General features: G+C 39.9%; 1 protein-coding gene across 12 annotated transcripts in view; it reads left to right on the top strand.

Annotated features, from left to right (window-relative positions):
• ZNF438 (zinc finger protein 438) overlaps positions 1–26,985 on the top strand; it is a 171,418-nt gene that overhangs the window by 108,336 nt on the left and 36,097 nt on the right. The gene's annotated exons all lie outside the window — the stretch shown is intronic.

The following is a 26,985-nucleotide window of genomic DNA, read 5'->3' as shown; positions in this document are numbered from 1 at the left end:
CGAAGATGGTCAAACCGAGAGGGCCTCAGACTCAGTCTGCTCCTAGTACTGATGAGGTGCAAAAAATCAAGGAAATCGCAGAAACTAAAAAACACTTTAAGTGAATAAGAAAATAACACGACTGATGAAGGGAAGTTGGTTCACCAGTGGCTGCCAATGTAGGAATCCACTGTGAAGGATACTAAGGAAGACGATCATGGTAGCATCAGCCCTGATAAAGCAGAAGATAGGCTTCAGGAAGAGGGTACGTTTGATCAAGAAGAGCAGGGGAAGAAAGTTAAGGCAAAGCATGTGGGGAAAAGACTTCTATAAAGTGAAACCAAAAGAGAAGCCAGCAAGAGGCAAGCAGAGGCCAAAGATGAAGGGAGGGATGGCGCCTTTTAGGGCTGGGTGTGGTGTGTGATGAAGGATTTGATCCATTCACTCCCAGATCCTGATAAATACAGACGTCTGAAAAGTCAGACAGTGAAGATGGAAAATGAAATTAGTGATACCAGGAAGAAGCAGAGAATGAGGAAGAGGACAACAGTGAGGTGAAAGGAGTGAAACAAGTTGCAGTAGAAAGGAGGCCACATGGGAAACCTACGAGCTTTGGGATACAGGCCTGTCTTTAGCAGAGGACAAAGGGCTTGTGTTGTGTCTGCTCAGAGGTCGAAGCTAAATACTTCTTGCTCTACTCTTCTTGAAACCCTTGGTTATGACTATGTGGGCCAGAAGTCAAAAAAGAGTTGGCTTTGGAACAGTGAGGTACCAAGAGTCCCATCCTTAAAAGATCAATGCAGCTTCAGACAGAAGTGGCCATATATTTAACCCCTTCTTGCCCCATCACAGGATGTGCTTAAAGTGAGTGGATTAAAGAAACTTCCTGATCCCATTTCCAGCATGTATGCTCTTGGATTATATCCATTCCTTTTTTTACTGTCAAGTTGTGGAGTCCTTGTCGCAATTTTAGAAATTCTTGTCTTGCTTACTATTCAGAACATACTATGTTTATTCGTTTGTTTATTAAACAAAATTACTCAGAATTTTGATATATTTAGTATTTCTGAAAAGAGTGTGTATGATGGAGCAGCCCTATTTTGAATTGAGATTATCAATAATATGCCTATTTCCCATTTTTAATAAAAGTACAACATCTAAGAATAAAATTAACAAGAGTCATGCAAAAATTTCTACATTGGAAACAATAAAACATTATTGAGAAAAATTAAAGCAGACTTGAATAAATGAAGAAGGATGGCATGTTCGTGGATTGGAAGACTCAATTAGATGACAGTTCTCCCCAAATTGACCTATAGATTCAACTTAATCCCTATCATAATCCCACAGGCTTTTTTTTTTTTTTTAATTGGCAAGCTGATTCTAAAAGTTACATGGAAATGTAGAAGACTGAGACTATCCAGAACAATCTCAAAATCATAGCTGGAGGAGTTGACTTCATAACCTAACCATAAACTACAGTAACCAAGATAGTGTGGTGCTGCCGTAAAGATCAACAAGCCGATGGATGCAACCGAATAGAGAGGCCGGAAGAGACCCACAGTTATATGGTCGTTGGATTTCCAACCAAGACCCAAAGCAACCAAGTGGGGAGAGGAACGGTTTTCAGTAAGTGGTGCTGGAATAACTGGATATCCATATGGAAAAAAAGAAATCTCAATTCCTACCTTGCACCGTGCACAAAGATTAATTTGAGATGGACCATATTACTTAAATGTAAAAGCTAGAACCATTAAGGCTTTTAGAAAAACACATCAGAGAATATCTTCATGATTTGGAGGTAGGCAAAGATTTAAATGTAGAAAGCAATAACCATAAGAAAAAAATATATAACTTAGATTTTATCAGAATTAAAAAAAACAAACTTGTGGTCATCAAAAGACACCACTAAGAAAACAAAAAGATGAGCCACAGACTGGGAAAAAATACTCACAGAACCTGTATTTGTCAAAGGGCTACATAGGTAATGAATTTATACAACTCCATAACAAAAACACAAAGTGGGGATAGGGGACAAATGATTTGAAAAGACACTTTATAACAACAACACTCCACCACAGAAGGTATTTGAATGGCCAGTAAGCCTGTGTTCAGCATCATTAGTCACTAGGGAAATGCAAGTTAAAACGATAGTGAGACACCCACCAGAATGGCTAAAATTAAACAGCTTGGTAACACCAAATGTTAAGGATGTAGAGCAACTGGAACTCTTACATATTGTGTGAGAGGCTTAAACGGTGCAACCTCTCAGGAAAAAGATCTGGAAGTTTCCTTATAAAGCTAAACATACACTTACCTGGTGACCCAGCAATTCTACTCCTAGGTATCTACCCAAGAAAAAGGAAAATATAAGTCCACAAAATAAGATGTAGACAAGAAGTACATAGCATATGGATATGTGACTTCATTCATAATAGCCAAAAACTAGAAGCAGCCCAGGTGTCTCAGTAAGAGAACGGATAAACAGACTGGTGTGTCCATAAAATAGAGTACTACTCTGAGAGAAAGAAACAGCACTGATACCAGCAACAACATGGCTGAATCCCATCATACTAACTGAGAGAAGCCTCATCCAAAAGAATACATCGTGCGATTCTCCATTTCTGTGAAGTTTTAGAACAAGCAGGATTTGTCTGTGAGAGAAAAGAATCCGAAGCGTGGTCGCCTCTAGGGGATGGAGCAACGGATGACTGGGAAGGATCACGAAGGCACTTTTTTTGAGGTGTGCTTATGGTGTGGGTTACAAGGTATATGCATTTGTTTAAAACTCATGGGATGGTCCACTTAAGATTTGTGCGTGTCATTGTATGTAAATTTCACTCCAAAAGAGGAAAAAAAAGCTTAAAAAAATATCTCAAGGAGGTACTATTTTATATCCAGCAGACTGGCAATGCAGTGGGGCACCCTGACCCTTCTGACCCTCACTAGTGGTGGTGTCAGTTGGATCGACCTTGAAAAACTTTGTCATTATCTAACAACTTGTGCATATACCAACCCAGCAGTTCCACTCCGAGAGATAGAAGCTCTTGCAAACATACATGGAGAAACGCATATGACAATGTTCCAGAAAACCAGAAAGAACTCAGATAGCCATCAACAAGAGAAGTCATAAATTGTGCCGTGTTGAAACATACCATTACAGGTGAACCTTCGGAATGTATAAGAATGCTTCCAGTATGATTCCAACCAATATAATTCCATCCCAAATCTTACAGAATTTAAGATTTGATTCTTGATTTGATTAGGGATACATATGCTAACATTATAAGGAAAGTGAGGGAAAAAATTCAAGGTGTTTGGGGAGAAGGCATGGCAAGAAGGAGTGGAATTGGAATGGGAAAGACCACAAAGACGACTTTGGAGTGACTGGTAATGTTCTATTCCCTAATCTCCACAGTAGGAAGACAGGTGTTCATGTTATTATTTTTCATTATAACTTACACATATGCAAAAATATTGTTTGGTATATATTCAATATTTAGTAATAATTTCATGAAAGATAATGTACATTTTAAATTTAATCTTTAAGAGTTCTTTATTAGCAACAATATGATATGCAGGATATAAGAAGTTGGCTTTCTGATATCATTAATTCAGTCATTTATTCAAATGTTTATTAAATGCCTGTACACAGCCTGATAGGGATGTGACATTGGTTAAGCCTTTATTTGGAGACTAAGGTTTCCGTAGCTGTATCCTAAAATGAATTTGAAAAACGACTGAAATCGAAGATGGTTACAGTCTTACATAGGCCCAGCTTTGACCTCAGTCCCCTAATGCTAGTCCAGGGGACGTCTGAAGGTACACTTTTAAGAATCGGGATGTCACTTGGACTGGTCATTGACCAGCCATTAAAGTTATCTTACAGTCGGGTCATGGAGAATCTCTCCCGTAATTTATCTTCTTGAAACTTAACTATGATAAAAATTCTCAGGATGCTGTGGCTTACACTTAAATCTTACTGCTCTTCTGTTGAATCTTAAGCAGTTTCAAGGTATTTATGGATTTTTCATTTTAACATCTCCTGCAAAATTTGTGAGTAATTTTCATTAAATGAACTCGCCAGAAAATAGAGATTGAACTCTGTAGCTATAATGTGGTCCTAAATTCGTAGCTTAAAATGAAAAGGGCTTACCCCAATCCTTGACTTTTTATAAGTATTCAAACATTCCTTTGAATGTCAAATAATAAATTCATAGTGCTAGATATCCAGCAAGATGGCAGTCCTGTTGCCTATATGAAGTGCTTAAATATACCCAATTGCAATTCCAAAGCTTTATTGCTTCATTTATCACAGGAAATGCCAGAGTTCTGAAATATTTTGTAAGGAAAGCTACCCTACTTGTATGAATTCTCATAGGAATTACCAAGAATATTATGCCAATTCAATCCTAAGTATTGAAGTTAGAGTTCTAAATGACATTTAATAGTATGATTTATTTTCTGTCTTAAACTTTATAGGTCACATAAACAAGATCCTATCCTTTCATATTGCTTTTTATTGTTAAAGTGTCTGAGTGATGATAAAAATCTAAGCTTAAGAACTGTCAGATGATTTATGATATTTCATTTATTTTTCAAAGGATTGGGGTGTCACCAATAAGCCTATTAGAATTGTAGGTTTAAAGTTCCTCAATTTTAAAAAAGACCAGCTGCGTAAACAAGTGTGTTAGCTTTGTAATTTAATTCCGTGTGATTTTTTATAATACTTCAAAGTACCAAAGGAGGCAGTTTTTCTTAGGTCATAAATGCTTATTTATGTCATTATGATCTCAAACTTTCAAGTGCATTTCAAGATCTACTTTTTAAAATATTAATACGTTTTTATTGTGTTCTTTATAACCTCAAGACATTTCTCCTTTTGTCGACCTAAATCTGCCTTTCTTCATGGGCTGACATCAACAGCATGGAATGTGGAGGAACTGGAGGAAAACTGCTTTAAAAAATTAGACTTCTGTAGTCAGGGATGGATAATCTAAACTATCTTTGCGAGTGTGCTGTAAGCACCTTAAAGCTGTTTTTTTCGTTGTTATTAAATTGTAAATTGGGGATAATTGTAAGTTCACATGCAGTTAAAAGAAATAACCCGTGTACCCTTTACATAGTTTCCCCCAAATGTAACTTCCAGGATACTAACATTGTTACAATGCGGAGCCTATTCAGATTTTCCTAGTTTTACTTGAACTCATTTGTGGATGTATGTATTTAGTTCCGGTGCACTTGTTATCACATGTATAGCTTCTTGTGTCTACTGTAGTCAAGATACAGAGCAGTTCCATCGCAAGGATTTCTCAAGTTGCCATTTTATAACTATACTCACCTACCTCCCCCACTTGCCAGCCCTGACCCCTGGCAACCACTGATCTGTCCTCTCTTTCTATAATTTTGTCATTTCAATAATGTTATATAAGTGGAATCTTAGAGTATATAATCTTTAGTGTTGACTTTTTCATTTAGCGTAATTCCCTTCAGATTCATCCATTTTCTTGTGTGTATCAGTAGTTTGTTCCTTTTCATCATTGAGTGGCATTCCATCAGAATCTATTTTGATTTTTAGCCTTCACATGTACACACACATAAAATATGAGATAATTAAAATATCAGTTTAAAAGTGGTTTAAGATATGTTACTATTAACCTATCAATTAAAATTCCAGGTAAGTTTTTAGTATCCTTTCAGTCATTTCGATTGGACTTGTCTGCGTCTTAAAGTACTAAGAGCAGATGCTTTGCCAGCTGTACACACATTTCCAGTAGGAAAAATAATGCTGTTTTCTAACAATAACTCATTCTAATAAAAATTGGCAAGTTTGGAGAAAAGACAGTAGCTGATACCATGCAAGACAGGTCCTTGTTTTGATTCCAGCAGATTTACTGTTTAGTTTTTTTTTCTTCTTTCATGTAGCCTATAGCTTATGTGCATTTCAAGATCTACTTTTCATGTAACCCAACTAGCTCTTTTCATACAGCCTATTATTATACAAGTAACTCTCCTTACCCTTGTGCCTGTGTTTGTTAATGTGATAAATAAAGCTGTAGATGTGGATGGGATCTCCTAGGGAGGGACTATAAAGTGAGACCCAATGTTTACCTTGAGGAGCTCCAAGACTTAATGGCCAAGGATGGCCGGAAAGGCAGCAGGAGAAAACCAGGGGCTTCTGGTTCATGACAGCTAAGAGAAAAGAGGGTATGAAGAAGGAATAGCCTCAGCTGAATCTTCTTCCTCACTTTCACACGTGGTAACTGTGCTCTTAAGTCTTTCTGCATCCAGTCCTGGGGAGGATGCAGAGACCTCCAGGACCTCACTTCTCCAGAAGTGCTCGGTTGAGCTTGGGAGCCTCAGGAACCAATGTGAAAGAAGCTCTAGCCAGGCACACTGTGAATAAGAATAAGTGTACCTGCTATTACCCTTAATTCTGGTCATGAAGACAGTTTCCGAAATCTCTTTGCATCCCTATCATTATCACTGCCATCTATGTGTACCATAGTTGTGTGGATATATTCGGACATGGTTATCAAAATTGGAAGAAGGCATGACGTACCAGCATGACAAATGCATTTTTAGATTCAGGCCAGTGTTTCATGGTGGTTACCATGACTGCATAAGCCACAGCTCCTTCTAAAATGCCTTTACGATACTTAACTTTCTCACACGTAGTTAGATCGTACAGTTAATGTCATTACTTGGGGATGGAAAGCACCCTTTTGTTACTAACACTACCTTGAAACTTATAAGTCTGGAAATGATTCACCATGCAGTATTAAGAAGTAAAATGCTTTTATTACTTTCAGTGAGAGGACAAGGCTCTAAAGGTAGGAAGGAGAGTGAGGAGGACCAGGAAAAGCAAATTAGAGTAAAATGTAATTTTCTGAGATTTATCATTTTAGGTGTTTGAGTTCTGTTTTTTTTGAAATATAAAATCTCAGCCCAGAGCCAGGAACTCTGCAGTTTAGTCAGTTAGAAACTTGTGTTGTATTTTTGGAGTTGAATTTTCCTGTTGCCCACGTAAAGATGTCAGTGATTTAGAAGCAGCTCATGGGTACTTTGTGTGAGTTACTGAGTGTTGATTATGTGATAACCAGAACCAAAACTTAACCATGTCTTTGGATTTGTAACTTCATATAATTCAGTAGTCATTGTTTAGGTCATGTTCACATACATATACACTGAGAAATCTTAGTACTTTACTAAAGTGGTAAGCTTTTATATTATACAGTAGAATAAGGTAAATATTTTTATGGATTTTGCTTAAGATCCTAAATACTGTGTCTTTTTTTTTCAGTAAAGGTAGATGTAACCTTCATGCCATACCAGAGATATTGTTTTGCATTTTTCTCTCAAGTTTGAAAATCCAGTTATGTTTCCTGAGTATGTTGAAGAAAATCAGCAAATTTTATCTTCTACACATTTTGAGAGAAATAACTGCAAACCTTATATAAGAATAATGCAAAGATTTTATTAGAAAATGTTTGCACGCTGGTGTATCATGATTTCCATATTTGCCTCATAAGGCCTACTTTTGAAAAGTCTGCAATGGATGCTACTTCCAGAGTATAGTTCATAAATGAAGTTCCTGTATTGAGAAATTTAGTTTTGCTATATCAGGCAAAATATGGTCTTTCTTTCAGAAAGTGCTTGGGCAACTAACTTTCAGTATTAGTTGTTTAAAATAGCATTTCACATCTCACTACACTTGTACTGATTTTTTTATTTGCAGGGTTTTAAAAATCTTTTCCTTTACACCATGGCCATGAGATAGATATGATATTAATCAGGAAAGGTAGAACAGCTACATTTATTTCCTACTCTGCTCTCCTTAGAGTTCTTCAGAATAAATGTGTTTAAGGGCAAATCCAAAGTAAAGACTTCACTGTGTGGACCTCTTACCATTAGGGTGATACGAAGTGGAATGGTGAACACTTAGAAAGGTAAACCAACTAGACCTAAGTGCCATGTATAGAGCACTCCACTCAACACAAGTAGAGTACACATTCTTTCCAATGCACGTGGCTCCATCTCCTTGACAGACTTCCCGTTAGGCCATGAAACAAGCCTCAATACATGTAAAAAGGATCGAAAACATACAAAGTATGTTCTCTGACCACAGTAGAATGCAATTAGAAATAAGTAGCAGAAGGAAATTTGGGAAATTCACAATTATGTGAAAGTTAAACAGCATACTCCTAAATAGCCAGTGGGTTAAAGAAGAAATCACAAGAGAAATTAGAAAATACCTTGATATAAAGTAACTTAAAATACAACATGCCAAAATTTACAGGATGCAACGAAAGAAATTAGAGGGAAACTTATAGCTATAAATGCCTGCTTCTATTTTTTTTTTTGCGGTACTCGGGCCTCTCACTGCTGTGGCCTCTCCCGTTGTGGAGCACAGGCTCCGGACGCGCAGGCTCAGCGGCCATGGCGCACAGGCCCAGCCGCTCCACGGCATGTGGGATCTTCCCGGACCGGGGCACGAACCCGTGTCCCCTGCATCGGCAGGCGGACTCTCAACCACTGTGCCACCAGGGAAGTCCCCCTGCTTCTTTCTTTTAAAGGCCACATGTTAAATGGTTTTATTTATATGAAATTTCCAGACTAAGCAAATCCATGGAGACAGAAAGTAAATCAGTGATTTCCGGGGACAGGCAGTGGGGTAGAGTGATGGGACATTTTGGTATTAGATGGTGGTGAAAGTTGTACAACTTTGTGAATATACCAAAAACCACTGAAATGTACACTTTGAAAGGGTGAATTTTATGGTATGTGAATTGTATCACAAATATAAATAAATAAATCTTAACTGAGCCCCTCCTGGGTACTCTGTTATTGTGCCCCAGATGCTTTGGGTACCCTATGAACACAAAGGGTGTGAACCCTGCCTTCTAGAGCTGCTAGTCTGTTGGGGGTAGTACCCCCAGTCCGGGGTACTAGACATGATCTAAGTATAATTACAATTGTGGTCAGTGATCTGAGGGAAAAAGATACCTGTTCACTATTAACAGGGGTATCTCAGCCAGACGAGGTCAAAAGACGGTTCTCCTAAGGAAGTGATACAGCCTTGAGATCTGACGGATGGATTCAGGTTATCGCGAAGAAAAGAGGCGTCACAGGGAGGGGGACCAGCATGTAGGCAGTCTGGACGACAGAGCCACGGTATGTTCTGGGGGTTGGAGGAAGGCCAGTGTGGCTGGGCACAGAGAGTGGGGGTGAGGGGTGCAGGAGGAGACACAGAAGCGGACCGAGGCCCGACTGTGCAGAGCCTCGTGGGCGCATTATGGCTCGTAGTGGCTTTGATTCTGGACCGCACGGCACGCTCTGTGTTACGAGAGCATCACTGTGGCCATGTCGGTTGCAGGAGCAGGCGTGGAAGCAGGTAGAAGGGTATTCAGTGGTCTCTCGGGATGGTAGAGCACACCTGGAGCCAGGTAATTGGCAGTGGAACTGAGAAGAAATGGACGTATCTGAGGGCTTTTTAAGAGATAAAATTGGCACGATCTGGTGAAGGCCTAGAGATGGGAAGTGAGGGAGGGCGTGTAAGGCATGGCTCCTGGATGCTGGGCTTTTGAAAGTGAGTAGGTCAGAGGGTCATTTCTGAGCCAAAGATTTTCCTCAATCACACTTTGTATGGACAACTTCAAGTAACGTGAATGTTTTTTTTTTTTTTTTCTTTTGAGAACTAGTTCTTTCTTATCAAGGCAGTCACACATTATGTAGAGCTATGCAATTTGCTGATAGCAAATATTTGGGGAAAGTTAAAAAATTTTTTGAGAAAACCAGATACATTTTTTAGTATTTGCCAGATGCATTTCGGTCTTGGAGGCTCTTTTGGTCTTGGAGCCTCTTTTGGCCTAGCCTGCATCTTCAGGGTCTTATAATGTACTTGGCCTTGCTGTAGAGATCATCTGTCATTTAAATTTCCTCATTTTGATGTAAGTATTGAAAATAGACTCTGAAATAATTTTCTGGCAAGTAACTACCTTCTAATGAGGAATAACTGACATGAGTCCAGTTTTAGCAATTCTTATTTCCTTGGCCAGCCAAAGTCTTACAATGTCAAGCTCTTCAGAGATGTTTTTATTCTGCAGTTATATGGAGCAATAACAGTTTATTATAATTTCTAAAAGCCACTTTGGCAATTTAAGACTACACGGAAATAAACTTTATACCCTAAACTTTTTTTCAAATGACCTTTGAAGAGTTAGTTATTTGGGTATCCACTTGCATTTGGAACGGCAACATACAGAACCAACAGATGGGTAAAGACCTGACGAAGAAAATAGACCATGCCAATAGGCTGTGATTTAGGTTAAGTTTTGCCGTAACTGTTACAAGGAAGGCCCTTCTGCTTACAGTGTTTATTGCTAATCTACCAGTAATAGACAAACCTTATAAATCTATAAATGCCACTGTGTACAGCAAAGCAGGAGGCAAATTTAAACTAGGGGAATAAAGAGTCATTTAGAGAAAGTCTTAGTGACCTGCCTTTTGCAGGCCTCTTCTGGGGCATTTTCACTAATGTTTGTTCTCATGGGCCAACACACACAGGAGGGAGTCAGACTATTGTTCATAATTTTTCCACGAGAACACTGAAGCTTGCATCCATTTGAATCAAGTTTCCTTTTTTGTAACTCGCAATATAGGCTCAATCTCAGGATTAGCTCTTTACTGGTAAGCATTAACTGTACATGCTTATTCTGTTGTGCATTTTAATTTCTGAGAATTGTCCTTTGAAATGGGGGCTTTAAATGCAGACCTACTAGAGAACGGGCTTGAGGACACGGGGAGGGGAAAGGGCGAGCTGGGACAAAGTGAGAGAGTGGCATGGACACATATACACTACCAAACGTAAAATAGATAGCTAGTGGGAAGCAGCCGCGTAGCACAGGGAGATCAGCTCCGTGCTCTGTGACCACCTAGAGGGGTGGGATAGGGAGGGTGGGAGGGAGACGCAAGAGGGAAGAGATATGGGAACATATGTATATGTATAACTGACTCAATTTGTTATAAAGCAGAAACTAACACACCATTGTAAAGCAATTATACTCCAATAAAGATGTTAAAAAAAAAAAGAAATAGGGACTTTAAGAACAGGGAGGGCTTCCTTGGTGGCGCAGTGGTTGAGAATCAGCCTGCCAATGCAGGGGACACAGGTTCGAGCCCTGGTCCGGGAAGATCCCACATGCCGCGGAGCGACCAAGCCCGTGTGCCACAACTACTGAGGCTGCGCTCTGGAGTCTGTGCGCCACAACTGCTGAGCCCGTGTACCACGACTACTGAAGCCCACGCGCCTAGAGCCTGTGCTCCGCAACAAAAGAAGCCACTGTAGTGAGAAGCCACCGTAGTGAGAAGCCCGCACACAGCAACGAAGAGTAGCCCCCGCTTGCTGCAACTAGAGAAAGCCTGTGTGCAGCAACGGAGACCCAACACAGCCAAAAAAAAAGAAAGAAAAGAACAGGGAAATTTGGCGGTTAGAGGCAGTTGTGGTTAAAAGCAGAACCTAGTACCTGTCTTCAGACCTCAGCTCCACCATTTTACTAGCTGTGAGAGCTTAGATAAGTTACTTAACCTCTCTGTGCCTAATTCCTTATATGTGAAAGGGTGATCATAAAATACCCATCCCAAGGCTGTGGTGAGAATTAAATAAATTAGCACACATTTAAAATGGCTAGAACACTGTTTGGAAGATAGTAAGCTCAAAATAAATGTTAGTTGCTGCCGCTGTTGTTATATTGCTAAAATATAAAATAAATAAAATAGTAAATTAAATATAAATTAAATAAACAAATAAAGATAAAATATTAACTCTCACCTGAAAATTAAGATGTTATAACTCAGTTATGGTGGTCGTTTTTGTTGATTTTGTTTGTTGTTTGGGCTTTTTTGGTGGAGCAAAGACAAGGTAACACGGCTAGTAAGTGGTGGAAACCAGGTTTCCTAAAGAGTTGGTTTAGGTCAGGAGTTAGCAAACTATGGCTTACAGGCCAAATTGGGCCTGTTTTTATACAGCTTGCAAGCTAAGAATGTTTTTACATTTCTAAATCATTGAGGGAACATCCAAAGAAGATAATATTTTGTGACACATGAAAATTACATAAAATTCAAGTGTCTTTGTCCATAAATTAAAAAGTTTATTGGTACACAGCCATGTTTATTCATGCATATTGTCTCTGGCTGCTTTCACGCTACACCAGCAGAAAGGAGTAGCTGTACAGAGACCGTAGGGCCCATAAAACTGAAAATACATGCTAAATGGCCCATTACACAAAACGTGTTCTATTAGTTATATTGACTGAATGAATGAACTGTCCTGCTTTGACAAAAGATGTAAGCTTGCATAAGAAAGCATATGACTTCAGTTATCCTTGTGTCCAGAACACTTTTGTTTTGTTTTGTTTTGATTTAGAAAAAGTATAATTTTCCACCTTGGTTAAAATTCTGTTGAACCTGACATACAAGTTCATGAGTAGACTTAATTCAACTGTAGTAGATTGCGTAAGTGCAGACATGCCAAAAAACATACTTCTTCAGTAAAGAGTATTAAGATTTGGATTCCTCTCAAGAATTGTCAGAACAAAAGTTCAATTGTGTGTGTGTGTGTGTGTGTGTGTGTGTGTGTTTAAGGGTATTTGCCATCCCATAATTCTTTTTTAAAGATTCTTGAAGTAGAATTCTGAAACAGTGTGCTAAGAAGATGAATTTTACAGTGATAACATACCTGAGTACAGTGTTATAATCCCATTTCAGGAGTTGCTTGTAGTTAGTTTCCTCAAGGCTTTGGTTTTGTGACTCAGAGCCTGGTATTTCTAAGACAGCCCAAACTGCGGAGGCTTTTGGCAATTGAGCCTAGAGAACATATGCCTTGATTTTGTCCCACAGATCATTTAGGCAAATAACCTTTTCTTCTCTCCTTATGCTATTTTTAACTATGATGTAGATCTTTTTTGTTTTGGTTGGTTACATAATCTTTATTTAGGAAATGTTTTGCTCTTGAATATCTGTAAATCTTGCAACTCCTTTTGTTTAGGTTTACATCTTTCAAAGTATATTCATCAAATGCTTTTGAACGACTTCTCCCCTGCAAGGCCCCAGGGCTAATGGGAACAAGACAGAGCTGGGCCCTGCCCTTGGAGAGTTTTGAGTTTGTCAGGTTGATAGATGTTAAATTAACATAAGTATCATCAGTGTTGGGAAAGAAGAATTAAATTGTGTACTGGATTCATAAACTAAGAAAACCTAAACTCATCAGGGGAAGTCAGAGAATATATTGTTCCTTTGGAGTTTTTTATTTTTTAGTTTTCTGTATTTGAAAATCTGTTCTTGGCTAAATGCCTGTTACTAAGCTGAAATTATTTTGAGTTTAGCAAAAGTATTGAAATAAGAATTTTAAGAAATTACATCTAATGGCCCTCTTATTGATCTGTGCACAATTTCCTAATTACTATTTATTGGTAGACATTAGATGGTTGAGTGATGAACCTCGTGCATTTGTTTTTGACAGAAAATTACTAAGTGTAATGATCACAGTAAATTTGGGATGAGGAAAATACAAAGTGAAAAAAGACTACCATTTAGTTTGTTAATTATCACTTGAAAATCAAAATATCCATTTATCCTTCTTGAACAGGAATGTTTTAAAAGTGGATTCTAGGGCTTCCCTGGTGGCGCAGTGGTTGAGAGTCCGCCTGCCGATGCAGGGGACACAGGTTCGTGCCCCGGTCCGGGAAGATCCCACATGCCGTGGAGCGGCTGGGCCCGTGAGCCATGGCCGCTGAGCCTGCGCGTCCGGAGCCTGTGCTCCACAACGGGAGAGGCCGCAACAGTGAGAGGCCCGCGTACCGCAAAAAAAAAAAAAAAAAAAAAGTGGATTCTAGCTAGTTTTTTTTTTTTTTTTCTCTCTTTTGGAACAGTTTTTGTTTATAATATAAAAATAGATGGCTATATATTTTATACACACATACACTGTGTTTATGTGTATGGGTGTATATATAAACACAGACACACACACCAAAAAATGTACAAAGAAAAGGGAATTTTCACCAACCCAAGCCCCAAAGGTAACCACTGTTGACAATTTGATGTTTCTCTTGGAAATACAACTTTTTTTTTTTTAAGACAAATAGCATCAGAGCATACTCACTGTTCCACAGTTTGCTTCACTTAAGATTATTTCCTGGATGTCTTTCCCTGCCAGTGTTTACTGAGGACCACCTGCCTTTCCAGATCTGCTTCATTCTTGTTGTTCTTATCACTGATAATGTTATTTCAAGTAGTCCATCCATAAGGTAGAATATTCAGAAGGTTTGTTTACAGAAGAGCGTGCAGTGGAAGTCAGCCTCCTGCCTGGAATGTGCGCCCCAGGTCTCTCCAGGGGCAGCCACCCTGGCAGTTTCTTATCCGTTGAAATCGTGCCTTTACTTTCATGTGCCTTCCCTTGGTGAGACTAAAATTAACCCCCTGCCCAGTCATTTATATGGAGTCTGAATGCTTAGTGAATTTCCAGCAGCAACCAATTGATCTTGTAATGTCAGCGTTTAAGATTGCATATCAACGGGCTTCCCTGGTGGCGCAGTGGTTGAGGGTCCGCCTGCCGATGCAGGGGACACGGGTTCGTGCCCCGGTCCGGGAAGATGCCACATGCCGCGGAGCGGCTGGGCCCGTGAGCCATGGCCGCTGAGCCTGCGCGTCCAGAGCCTGTGCCCCGCAATGGGAGGGGCCACAGCAGTGAGAGGCCCGCATACCGCAAAAAAGAAAAAAAAAAAAAAAGATTGCATACCAAAATGAGAAAAGATTTCCCACTAGTTGTATTTCAGTTTTGGATTTCATGCCATGTGATTGTTTAGAGGCTATAATCTGTAGGTGTAGAATCTTTGCCAATGTTTTAGATCCTTAAAATGTAACTGAATGTTCCCAGCAGAAGCCCCACAAGGCCTACATGCCCCAGAGCCCCTCCTCCCACCTGCCCTCACCCACCCACGTATGCTGTCTCACTGTCAACGTTGTGATTACAGACCCAGGTCTTGGGCGGCCTTGCGGCTTTCATCTCAAAGCTAACTGAGGGATTTATGGCTAGTCTCTGAGATGCCTATGGTTATTCTAATCTGGAACCACTTGGGTTAACTTCATACCCGCAGCTTAATTTGGCTAGTGCCAGAGCCTGGGGAGGGGAGGGGCGTGGCTGGGGGAGCGGGCAGTGGATTGAGGTGGGGGGCACTCATCTCTGCCTGAGCCAACCTGGACCTGAGAAGATGTTAGGGAAGCACTTGCCCTGTAACACTGGGTCTTTTGTCAACTGCTGATACTAAAGTACCTCATGAACGGAGATGGTCTAGAAACCCCTGCCTGTCTTGTAAACTCACCAGAGAGTATGGGGTGATACATGTTTTGGAGAAATAAAAAGAAGTAAACCAGATCCAGTCTTCAGAGTGGCTATGTTGACATGCATATGGCCTGAGGAGCCCTAGGCTGGGACTTCCTGTTTATAGGCGGTATTTACTTCTGTGTAAAATATGTTCCTCAAAATATACACAGATCTGTGAAAAATGCCATTGGTAGTTTGATAGGGATTGCGTTGAATCTGTAGATTGCTTTGGGTAGTAGAGTCATTTTCACAATATTGATTCTTCCGATCCAAGAACATGCTGTATCTCTCCATCTGTTTGTGTCATCTTTGATTTCTTTCAGCAGTGTCATAGTTTTCTGTATACAGGTCTTTTTCCTCCTTAGGTAGGTTTATTCCTAGGTATTGTATTCTTTTTGTTGCAATGGTAAATGGGATTGTTACCTTAATTTCTTTCTGATTTTTTTGTTGTTAGTGTATAGGAATGTAAGAGATTTCTATGTATTAATTTTGTACCCTGCAGCTTTACTAAATTCATTGATTAGCTCTAGTACTTTTCTGGTGGCATCTTTAGGATTTTCTATGTATAGGACCCCAGTGTTCATAGCAGCACTATTTACAATAGCCAGAACATGGAAGCACCCTAAATGTCCGTCAGCAGATGAATGGATAAAGAGTGGTACATATATACAGTGGAATACTACTCAGCCATAAAAAGGAACGAAATTGGGTCATTTGTACAGATGTGGATGGACCTAGAGAGTGTCATACAGAGTGAAGTAAGTAAGCAAGAGAAAAACAAATATCACATATTGACGCATATATGTGGAATTCAGAAAAATGGTATAGGTGACCTTATTTTCCAAGCAGAAATAGAGACACAGAGGTAGAGAGCAAGCGTACGGATACCAAGTGGGGAAAGGGCGGGTGGGATGAATTGGGAGCTTGGGACTGACATATATACACTATTGATACTATGTATAAAATAGACAACTGATGAGAACATACTGTAGAGCACAGGGAACTCCTAATGCACTGTGGTGTCCTAAATGGGAGGGAGATCCAAAAGGGAAAGGATATATGTATGTGTACGGCTGATTCATTTTGCTGTACAGTAGACACTGACACAACATTGTAAAGCAACTATACTTCAATAAAAATTCAAAAAAAAAAGAAAAGAAAAATATAACATACACAGAAGTTAAGTGCATAATGCTATATAAGAAGATTCTATCACCAGAGAACTAGTAAAACATTATACAATTCCTTAATACATCATTTCTTTTCACATAGATATATGTGTAGTATAAATATTGTATCTTTGTAAATATTCTTTAATTTTATTATTTTTCTTCACAATTGAAGACATATATGCCTGGCTAAAGTCCACTGTGCTTCCAATATGGGTTAAAGATTTGCCCACTTAAAACATCCTGAGTTATTGCCTTTTTTGCCTAAATTTATGTAGGTCATAAGACCTATGCTTCTTATCACTGGTATAATCACATTTACCTTTTTAAAACTGTAAAGAAAAGCATAACAAAATGTATCATCTTTCCCATCTTTTTGTACAGCCAATCTCTAGAACTTCTTCATCTTGCAAAATTGCAGCCCTATACCCATCAAACAACAAATCCCCATTTTCCCTCCCCACAGCCCTTGGCAATCACCATTCTACTTTCTGTTTCTATGAATTTGACTACTCTAGGTACCTCATGTAAGTAGAATCACAGAGTGTTTGTCTTTTTTTGTCTGACTTATTTCACTTAACATGTCCTCAGGTTCATCATGTTGTAGCAGGTGTCAGAGTTTCCTTCCTTTTTAAAGCTGAACACTGTTCCATTGTATGCATATACTACATTTTGTTTATCCGTTCATCCATTGCTAGATAACTTGGGTTACCTCTGGGCGACTATAAATAGTGTTGCTATGAACATAGGTGTGCATATATCTCTTCAATATCTGCTTTCTTTTCTTTTGGATGTATACCCAGAAGTGAAATTGCTGAATCGTATGGTAATTTCTAGTTTTAATTTTTTGAGGAACCGCCCTACTGTTTTTTTATAGCAACTGTATCATTTTTCTTTCCCACCAACAGTACAGAAAGGTTCCAATTTCTCCATAGCTTTGCTGACGCTTGAAATTTTCTTTTTTTTTTTTTTTGGTAGTAGCCATCCTAATGGATGTGGGGTGATATCTAATGATGGTTTTGATTTGCATTTCTCTAATGATAAGTAATAGTACATCTTTTCATATGCTTTGTGACCATTTGTATGTATCTCCTTTGGACATATGTCTATTCAGCTCCTTCACCCATTTTTTTTTTTTTTTTTTTTTTTTTTGCGGTACGCGGGCCTCTCACTGTTGCGGCCTCTCCCGTTGCAGAGCACAGGCTCCGGACGCGCAGGCTCAGCGGCCATGGCTCACGGGCCCAGCCGCTCCACGGCATGTGGGATCTTCCCAGACCGGGGCACGAACCTGTGTCCCCTGCATCGGCAGGTGGACTCTCAACCACTGTGCCACCAGGGAAGCCCCACCCATTTTTTAATTGGGTTATTTGGTTTGCTGCTGTTGTTGAGTTGTAGAGTTCTTTATATATTCTGAATATTAACCCCTTATTTAGACAAATGATTGCGCATATTTTCTCCCATGCCACAGGCTGCTCTTTCACTCTGTTGAATGTTTTCTTCGATGCACAGAAACTTGTAATTTTGATATGATACAGTTTGTCTATTTTTACTCTTGTTACCTATGCTTTTGGTGTCCTATTAATCACATTTACCTTTAATCTTTTGAGCTCCACTGATTTTTCTAAAAGAATAAGAGCAAAATGTAAGGAAATATTTAAATAATCATAAAACCGTTGCACAGACATAGTTGGACACGGCTTCAGAGTGAACTCTTGGCTGCTGGGCTGCACCATCATGCACTAGCTTAAAAAGTTGCTTCCTCAGCTAATGTGACAGTGTATATGAAGCCCAAAAGGCAGTTTGAGATGTGGATCTATAAAGTGTAAAGAAATGGATTTGGGGGCCACGGTAAAGCACATGAAAACAAAGGATCAGGAAACACTGGTAATCATATCCTTTCATTGGAATCCCTGTGTATGCACAATGAACCATTGTAGGAAGGCTTGCAAGACAAAATGTTCCTCTGTTTCCTTCCACATTCTTCTGTTTCTCATCTTTCCTATGCGGTGATGCCTCATGGTCCGTTAACACTTCTAAGCGAATAGAGATAATTTGAAAGTTTGATCTGAAGCCTGACTTTCCGATTTAGAGCAGTAGAAGATGGCTCTTAAAATATTTAACTTCACTTGGCTCACCTTAGATGTTAATAAACTGTTGCAGTTGATTAGCAGCAAGACCATTTCACAACCAGCCAATGGTTATTGACTACTTAGACCACCGACTGCACAGAGTCTATAGGTGTCTGTCTGGCTGCAGTAGAGAGAGGAAGAGCCAGTTCTTACCTGGTTTTCTGTATCTTCTAAGATATTTAAAGAAACTGGAATTCAAGTGCTTTTTTTTTGTCACAAGCCATTTCTCCTTCTACAATAATGCTGCCGTTGTGCCTGTTTCCCTCCCACTTGCTTTCTCTTTCTTTTGTGATTGCTGCCCCTTCATCCTTCCCCTGCTCGTTAACCCACGCGGGTGTTGCCCGCCCTTCTTCTTGCCAGATTCTCCTTCCCACCCATCCAAACTTACCATTCCTTGTCTTCAGCCCTCCTCTCCCTTCCAGCCTCTGTAGGATTAAAATGAGCCCAACGGAGTCTCTGTGGAGACCATTTCGGATTTCAGGTCACTAGTGGACACACACAGCAAATACTTCCTCAGTACCAGGTCAGGTGGCTTCCTCTTCCACCTGGTGCCCAGGTGTTGGTCAGGCAGCTACCAGGAAATCCTTAAGCTTCAATGTTGCCTCTGGACCATCTTGTCCTGCAAACCCCTAAAGAAAGCAGTTTGAGTCTTGGAAACTTAAGCAGAAAAAAGAAGCTACTGAGACATCTACCCCACCCCCCGCCTTTATTTTCTTTTAGGTATAAATAAATAGGAATCTTCACGAGCAAGCCTTAAGTTGACAAAAGAGACAACAGAAAACAAGTGAAAACTGCCCTTGACAGATAAGACTCTTGGCTCAGTCTTGTACCCATGTGAGGATTTTACTCCTTAAATAAAACTTTGTAGCAGATACAGAATTTTCTGCAATAAAATTCCATGTGTGCTTGTTAAACTTTTCAGTTCAGCGTTAGGTGAATGAGAATTCAGGTTATTGAGTGGTTACTTAGTTCCGGTAGCCCTCTGGCGAATCATTTTGCAGTATGAGAGGATGCAGTAATCATATTCGAGAAGTTTTATTCATTAACAAGAGGTACCAAAATAAATTTAGCCGGGGTCACAGCGTTTAATTTAATAGTATTACAATAATAACTACCATAATTAGTTTCAGATTTGCCTTCCTTCCCAGAGGACAAGAATTTTTAGTTTTTTGATGCCTATTTAAAGCATGAGAATGACAGGAAAATTAATGTCATGACCTTTAGAGCCTGTTTATGGTTTTTCCATGTCATACCCTAAAGGATCTGGGGAGCAGTGTGCATCTAAAATAAACCACTTAGTCCGGACAGGTAAAAATTGGGTTAATTGGGTTCACCAGATCCTCAGCTGGTAGCACCTCAGTCAAGACTCCATTTCATATTAGACAGAGGAGCACGCTTTATACACTGTAAAATTAGCTCTTAAACTACACCTGTTACATTCTGTGATGTCTTGAGAAGAAAAACAATTTTAAAAGGACAGTTTTTCAAATACGTAGGAATTTTTTCCTCCTATAACTTTATCTGGCTTGTCTGCTTCAATTAGGAAATCACTTTGTCTTTCCATTTTCATAACAAAAATGCGCTGACACCAACTCGCAGGCCGCACTCCCTGACCCGCACAGCCACTTCCTTTGGGTGACCTGGGGCAGCACTGACTATTTTTCCCTTTTCTAGTCCGTCAGGGACTTCCCGTAAACAATCACTCTTCTAGATCCTTGAGAGGTGAAACTTGTTTTCACTTTATTGTCAGGGTTTGTGTATTTCAACAGAGAGCAGGGTTTGTCTATTCAACTAGAGTTGAGAAAAATATCTAGGCAAGCTGGACTTTTCGGATTAGTTGGTTGAACTAATCCTCTGGCAAATTGGGCAAATAGTGTTTTGCGAGGAGTCTCGTACGTCGTTGGGTCAGTCAGTACAGCTTCCTTGAATGACGGTGCGGCAGTGTCCATAAAAATTTTAAGTTGACCCAGAAATTTCTTACCCTGACTTCACACTTCGGATGGACTTGCACGTGCCAGCTAGGCTGTGAGTATAAGGATGCAGACTGCAGCTTCGTGGGTAGGAGCAGAAGGCTGAGAACAGTCTCACCATCAGTCGGTAGGTGGCTGGTTAATAAACTGCAGCTCCATGCAATGAAATACTCTACAGCCTTTGCAAAGAATGAAGAGGATCCGTAAGTGCTGATATGGAGAGCTCCTGAAAATGTATTAAGCGAAAACAGAGCAGCAGGTATAATCTGCTCTAATTTGGGGACGGGAGAACGGGTGATAGAGCATATTTCTACACGTTAGCTTGTGTACACACAGACTGTTGCTGAAAGGATTTCCACAAAGGTGCTAAGACTCGCTGCCTCTAAAGACGGGAGCTGGGGGGGTGTAGGTCGAGAGTCAGGCTTGTTCATTTTTCCTTCGCTTTTTCCATGTCGGAGATAAGCATTGTATGGTAACCTAAGCGATAGACCAACGCCATCAGTGGCGGCAAATAAAAGAACAATTTAGGTGATGCTGCAGAGGTAGGCGTGTGACTGGGGTGTTCCAGGGAAAAGGTGAAAGTTTATTTTAGAAGAGGAAAACATCACCAGAATCATTCGTGAAGCAGTCCACACACTCACAGGAACATGAAAAACTATGGAGCATAGATGAAGTTAGCAGGAAACAGAGCAGAGCAGGGGGGGTTTGTTTGTTTGTTTGTTTTTAATTGAACAGTCATTGTAAAGTTAATTGATGGGATTTAAATTCAGGGCAGAAATGGTAGAGAAGAAAAGAGCTAGAGATGGGAGCAGAGCTGAGAGGAGTGGGCGCCCTGGCAGTGCTGTGGGAGGGTGGAATTCCCAAAGACAGGCAGGCGGTAGGGTAGAAATAGTTGTTGAAAGGACACCAAGTGGTCTGAGGTGATGCGACCAAAACTCCCTGGTGCTCAGCAGCCAAAAACGAATGTGAGGGATCCAGAATGATCTTCAAAGTATATCAGTTTCCTGTAAACCTGCTTAGTTTGGAGACGATTTTGTCACTAAAGATAGACAAGAGTGGTGGAAACGATCATTTCAAAATAATGAATTAAATCCAAATGGTTAGAAACACTGCCACCAGACTGCTGGAAGGAAACAAAATGCTGACCGATTTCACGGCGTGTCTCCATATCGTGGACGTGTAAGTGACAGCCTCTTTATTTGATAGTATTTATTTTACTGTCGAGTGTCATTTCTTACCAAATGGTGCAATTCTCTTTTGAAATGCTTTCATCTTCATCATGATGGTAACCTCAAAGGCCAGAAAGCTCCATCCTTTTAGCATTGAGAAGCCAGGCTGGAAATTCCAAAGATGCTCTGTTTGATGTAGAAAGAACCAAATGTTTTTTTTCTTACATCTTTATCTTTTACCTTTGAATAAATAAGGGATGGAAGAATGCCCGTTTGTTAAAACTTGCCTAAATCTTGGGTCTTTTTAGACTTAACTAAAATGCACTCAGGCCTTTTTAACAGGAAAGCAGCATTGTCAAATTACTTCATTTATAGATAATTTTGGGAATCATTGTTTCCTACGACTTGTTATTGATAGTTAATGACACTTAAAACAATGTTGATATATCTGAAAAGTCCCACACCTGCTACTAGAGAAACTGAAGAAACGAGGACATTTTTTACATTTACGTAAGATAATTTTTAAGTCATTTTAGGAGTGCTTCAGTCCTAAAAACACAACCAGGCAATCTGCAGAGATCAAAGGAAATTTATTACTGAAAAAATTAACTTAGTCACTTATCTGTCACTTTAAGTTATAGAGAAGTATAGTAATGGCAGAATTAATAAGATACTGCTTCAGATTTCAAAAATCACTATTCATTTAAAAAATGACTCAGAATTTTAGAAACTCATCTATTGAAAATGAAAAGATTTAGATGGTATGAAAAGTACTAGATGGAACCATGCAAGTATCATTAAATAATTTCTAGCACTCTTATTTTTACAGGATTATTGACATTTATTCATTCAATAAGCGTTTATTAAACCTTATTAGAAACCAGGCACTTGTAGGTTCTGGAAGTATAAAGATAAATATGGCATTGCCCCTGCCATCAGGAAACTCACAGATTTAAGGGGAAAAATGGACAGATTTAAGCAGGTGCTGCTGCGTCCCAAGAGAGCCGGTCAACGTGTGTTGAAAGGTAATGGACAGATCAGTAGAAATTTCTTGAATGGGCCAAGAAATTGTAGACATTGCAGAGGCGTTGAGTAGGAATTGTCCAGCAGGGCAGGGGCGAGAAGGCTGTTCATGAAGAGCTGTGGAGGCAAATGAGAACGGCCTTTTGAGATGCAGCTGCTAGATGCAGTGGTGATGGCCACACAGGCCAGTGCGCTAAAGGCCTCGCGTGCCGGGCTGAGGAGGCCGGGCTTCATCCGTGGACAGCAGGGAGCCACTGATGGACCTGAAGCACGAGGAAAACATTTTAATGGTTAGATTTGCATGAAAAAGACCCTTTCAGGACTACTGGGTAAAGATGATAGTGGAACTCAGAGATAAAGTTAAGGAATTTTTCCAGAAAGGGCAAAAACAAAAGAGGTTAAACACGGGACTTCCCTGGCGGTCCAGTGGTTAAGCCTTCGCCTTCCAGTGCAGGGGATGCGGGTTCAGTCCCTGGTTGGGGAGCGAAGATCCCACAGGCCTGGCAGCCGAAAAACCAAAACATAAAACAGAAGCAATATTGTAACAAATTCAGTAAAGACTTAAAAAAAAAAGGTCCACATCAAAAAAAAGAGGTGAAACATGTGAAAAGGGGGAAAAAAGTGTTAACAGTCCAGGGAGGATAAACATCGGAATAAGAAGAGTTCAGGGGGAAAAGAACAGAGAAAACTAAATTAGGAAATCTTAGAAAAATAATTGAAGAAAATGTCCCAGGATCTAGAGTTTCCAGATTGAAAAGGCCCACCAAACACTTGGCAAATGGTTGAAAACAGGCTGAGAGACTTCACTGTGAAATTTCAAAACCTTGTTTCCATAGAGAAAAAAATAAAAACAGACTGCATACAAAGGGTCACAAATAGCTTTGGATTTCTTAACAGCAACACTAGAAACCGGAAGACAGTGGAAATTTCAACCTGGACTTCTGTGCTCAGAAAAATTATTAAGCAAGATTTTTGTTGATTGAGAGATAAGAATAGAGATAAATCTTCAACCTTCACAGTGGGACACCAGGAGGTACTGCCTAACACTGAACAATCAAGAAGTAAGATTGTAAGCATGTTACTGACAGAATGGAGGTATAAATATAAGAAGAGTCAGCTCTAAAAATTCAAAGTGCTTGTTTCTGGGGAAGATAGATGAATAAGCTCTGGGGGTCTAATGTACAGCATGGTGATTATAGTTAGTAATACTATGTTGTGTTCTTAAAATCTGCCAAGAAAGTAGACCTTAAGTGTTCTCGCCACAACTTAAGTGTTCTTACCACAGGGGGAAAAAAAAAAGTAACTGTGAGGTGAGGGGTATGTTGATTGACCTGTGACTGTGGTAATCATTTTACAAAATATGCATACGTCGCGTCATCACATTGTACACATTCGGTGTATACAATTTTCTTTGTCAATTCATTATACCTCAATAAATCTGAAAAAACATTTTTTTAAACCTTAGGAGGCAGGAGCTGCATTTAGGTTTCAGGTAGCCAAGTGGAGCTGTGTAATAAGCAGAGCGTATTTCACCCTGGAGCCTGGGAACTAGAAATACAAATTTAGAGCTGTGGTTAGAGCCTTAGAAGTTGAAGTAATCTTACAGAAAATCTGTGAAGGGGAAAAGAAAAACTAGGGTCTAAGGCTAGAATATATTTTCCTGGGTAGATTTTTATTAAGTTAGAAGAATGCCCTCCTAAACACTATACCCTGCCTAGTTCAGTCATATGTGGAACACACGTGAAAACAAATATCTATATGTACTTGCACTTTACGAGGGTGAATGATTAGATCTTACAGGTGAAAATGACCTTGTTTGTATCTCTAAGTATATTCTAGTATATTCCTCTTTTTTCTTGGAAAAAAACAAATGAACTTTTTTGCCAACTCAACAGTAACCTTTTTTTTTTTTTTCCTTTTGGAAGAATCCTTCAGAACTTTACTACCATATATAATACCCTGTTTTTGAATTGTTTTTTTTTTTACAAAGTATTTTCAACCCGTAGTATTCTAAGTTTAATCCTTTCTTCAGCCAAATGGGTCAAATAGTATTATCTCTCCCTTTCTAATTCAGGGAAACTAAAAGACAAAAGGATTCAATGACTTGTTCAAGCTCACAGAAGTTTCAATTAAAAACATACATCTCCCCACTCGGTTCTCAGATCCTTCCACAGCTTCTTAACACATTGCACAGTTGATGTGGGGCTGGAACATGGTCCTGAAAATGAAGGGTCAGTCTGGTCTTTTCGGGTTTTGGTTTGGGGAATAGCGGTGAATATCTGGTGAGACCACCTTAGCAATAGGTCTAAAATTAGGGGAAGTGGGACAACCCAGACTTTCTGTAACGCTCAGTAGAAGAGAAGTTGCCTTGGAGGGACTCGAACAAACTAGTCCCCCAGGACAACTCTGTAAAGCATTTTACTGTGTCAGTGACTGACATTCAGAAATATCTGAATTTAGAGAGACCCTTTTTTAAAAAAAAAACTCATTTATTTATTTTTGGGTGTGTTGGGTCTTCATTGCTGCGCGTGGGCTTTCTCTAGTTGTGGCGAGCGGGGGCTACTCACTGCAGTGGCTTGTTGTGGAGCACGGGCTCTAGGCATGCGGGCTTCAGTAGTTGTGGCACGTGGGCTCAGTAGTTGTGGCTCGCAGGCTGTAGAGCGCAGGCTCAGTAGTTGTGGCGCATGGGCTTAGTTGCTCCGCGGCATGTGGGATCTTCCCGGACCAGGGCTCGAACCCGTGTCCCCTGCATTGGCAGGCGGGTTCTCAACCACTGCACCACCAGGGAAGCCCCGAGAGGCACTTTTTAATTGAACTGATTAGCAGTGTTCAACCCCTCAGGGGAGGAAGAAGATTGTCAAATACATTATATTAATGCAAATATTAATACAGGCAGTTAAGAATTTTCTAAGTGGATCAAAACTCATTCTGTAGATTATCTTTCACCTTTTCTAATCCTTTTGTGCCAATTTCAGAATTTTATTTGTTTCTTAAATAGGGCAGATTGAGATGGGAATAAGCATTTATTATAACTGAGCAAATGACTGCTACTATTAGTCAGGATCTGGGTACCATAAGATTACATTATTTTCGGAAAATTGAGCTTTAAGGTATTGGGATCCTCTCATTTATGTAAAGATCTTGAGAAACTTGAATTCCATCCATGCTTAAAAAAGTTATTTTTTTAAACCAGTGGAATATAGTACAACGACTTTAAAAACAGGCAGTTGCCTATAAAGTTAAACCACTCAGCAGTTTCACGCTAGGCGGTTTCACCCAAGAGATACGAACATGTTTATCTACACAAAGACTTGGACACAAATATTTATAGCAGTTTTATTCATGAGAGCCAAAAACTGGCAACAACTCAAATGCCCAACCATGGGTGAACGGATGAGCAAATTGCACTAGAGTCATAGGATGGAATACCATTCAGCAATAAAAAGAGATGATTTACTGATACGTACAATAAAAGAATGTATACTGTTTGATTTATATGAAATTCTAGAACAGGCAAAACGAATTTATGGTGACAGAAAGCATCAGTGATTGCCTGGGGCCAGGGAAAGGGGGTGGGGGTGGATCATAAAAGAACACAAGGGGACTCTGAGGTAATGAGGGAACTTTTTGATGTTAATGTTCTATATTTTCTTGTAATGTATCTGGGATTCGTTTTAATCGGGCGTGGTAGGGTTACAGACACAGAGACAACTGCCTTTGAAAGAAGAATTTATTACTTACAGTTTCCAAGAAAGCGGGTGTGCCAGGCATTCAGGGCCACATGGGGAAGTTCCAGGGAAGGAGGGATGGGAAAGCATGGCCTAGAGCCTTTATTGTGGTCTCCCTGGGAAAGGCGAAGCAGGGCAAAACAGTTTAGGATTGGCTAGTTTGAATGATGTCAGTGGTTCCAGGGTCTAAGGTAGTCCTAGCTGTCCAGTGCCTGGCCCTGGGGTGATTGAAGCCAGGGGAAATACTGGCTTGCTGTGTAAGAGTTCCATAAAGGAAGTGGTTGGGGATTTGGACTTTGCATTGAAAGATGTGCTCTCCGGAGGTGGTTTGCTATCTCTAGGATTATCTAGCCCTGGAAGGGGTACTCTGTCCAGCCAGCCAGGCCCCTCATATGTCAAAACATCATCAAATGTAGGAAAAAAAAGAATGTAATTACTA

This window comes from Phocoena sinus, chromosome 2 (assembly GCF_008692025.1).
Source record: "Phocoena sinus isolate mPhoSin1 chromosome 2, mPhoSin1.pri, whole genome shotgun sequence".
Classification (NCBI taxonomy): domain Eukaryota; kingdom Metazoa; phylum Chordata; class Mammalia; order Artiodactyla; family Phocoenidae; genus Phocoena; species Phocoena sinus.
Note: the sequence above shows the minus strand (reverse complement) of the source record. Positions and strands in the feature narration are given on the sequence as shown.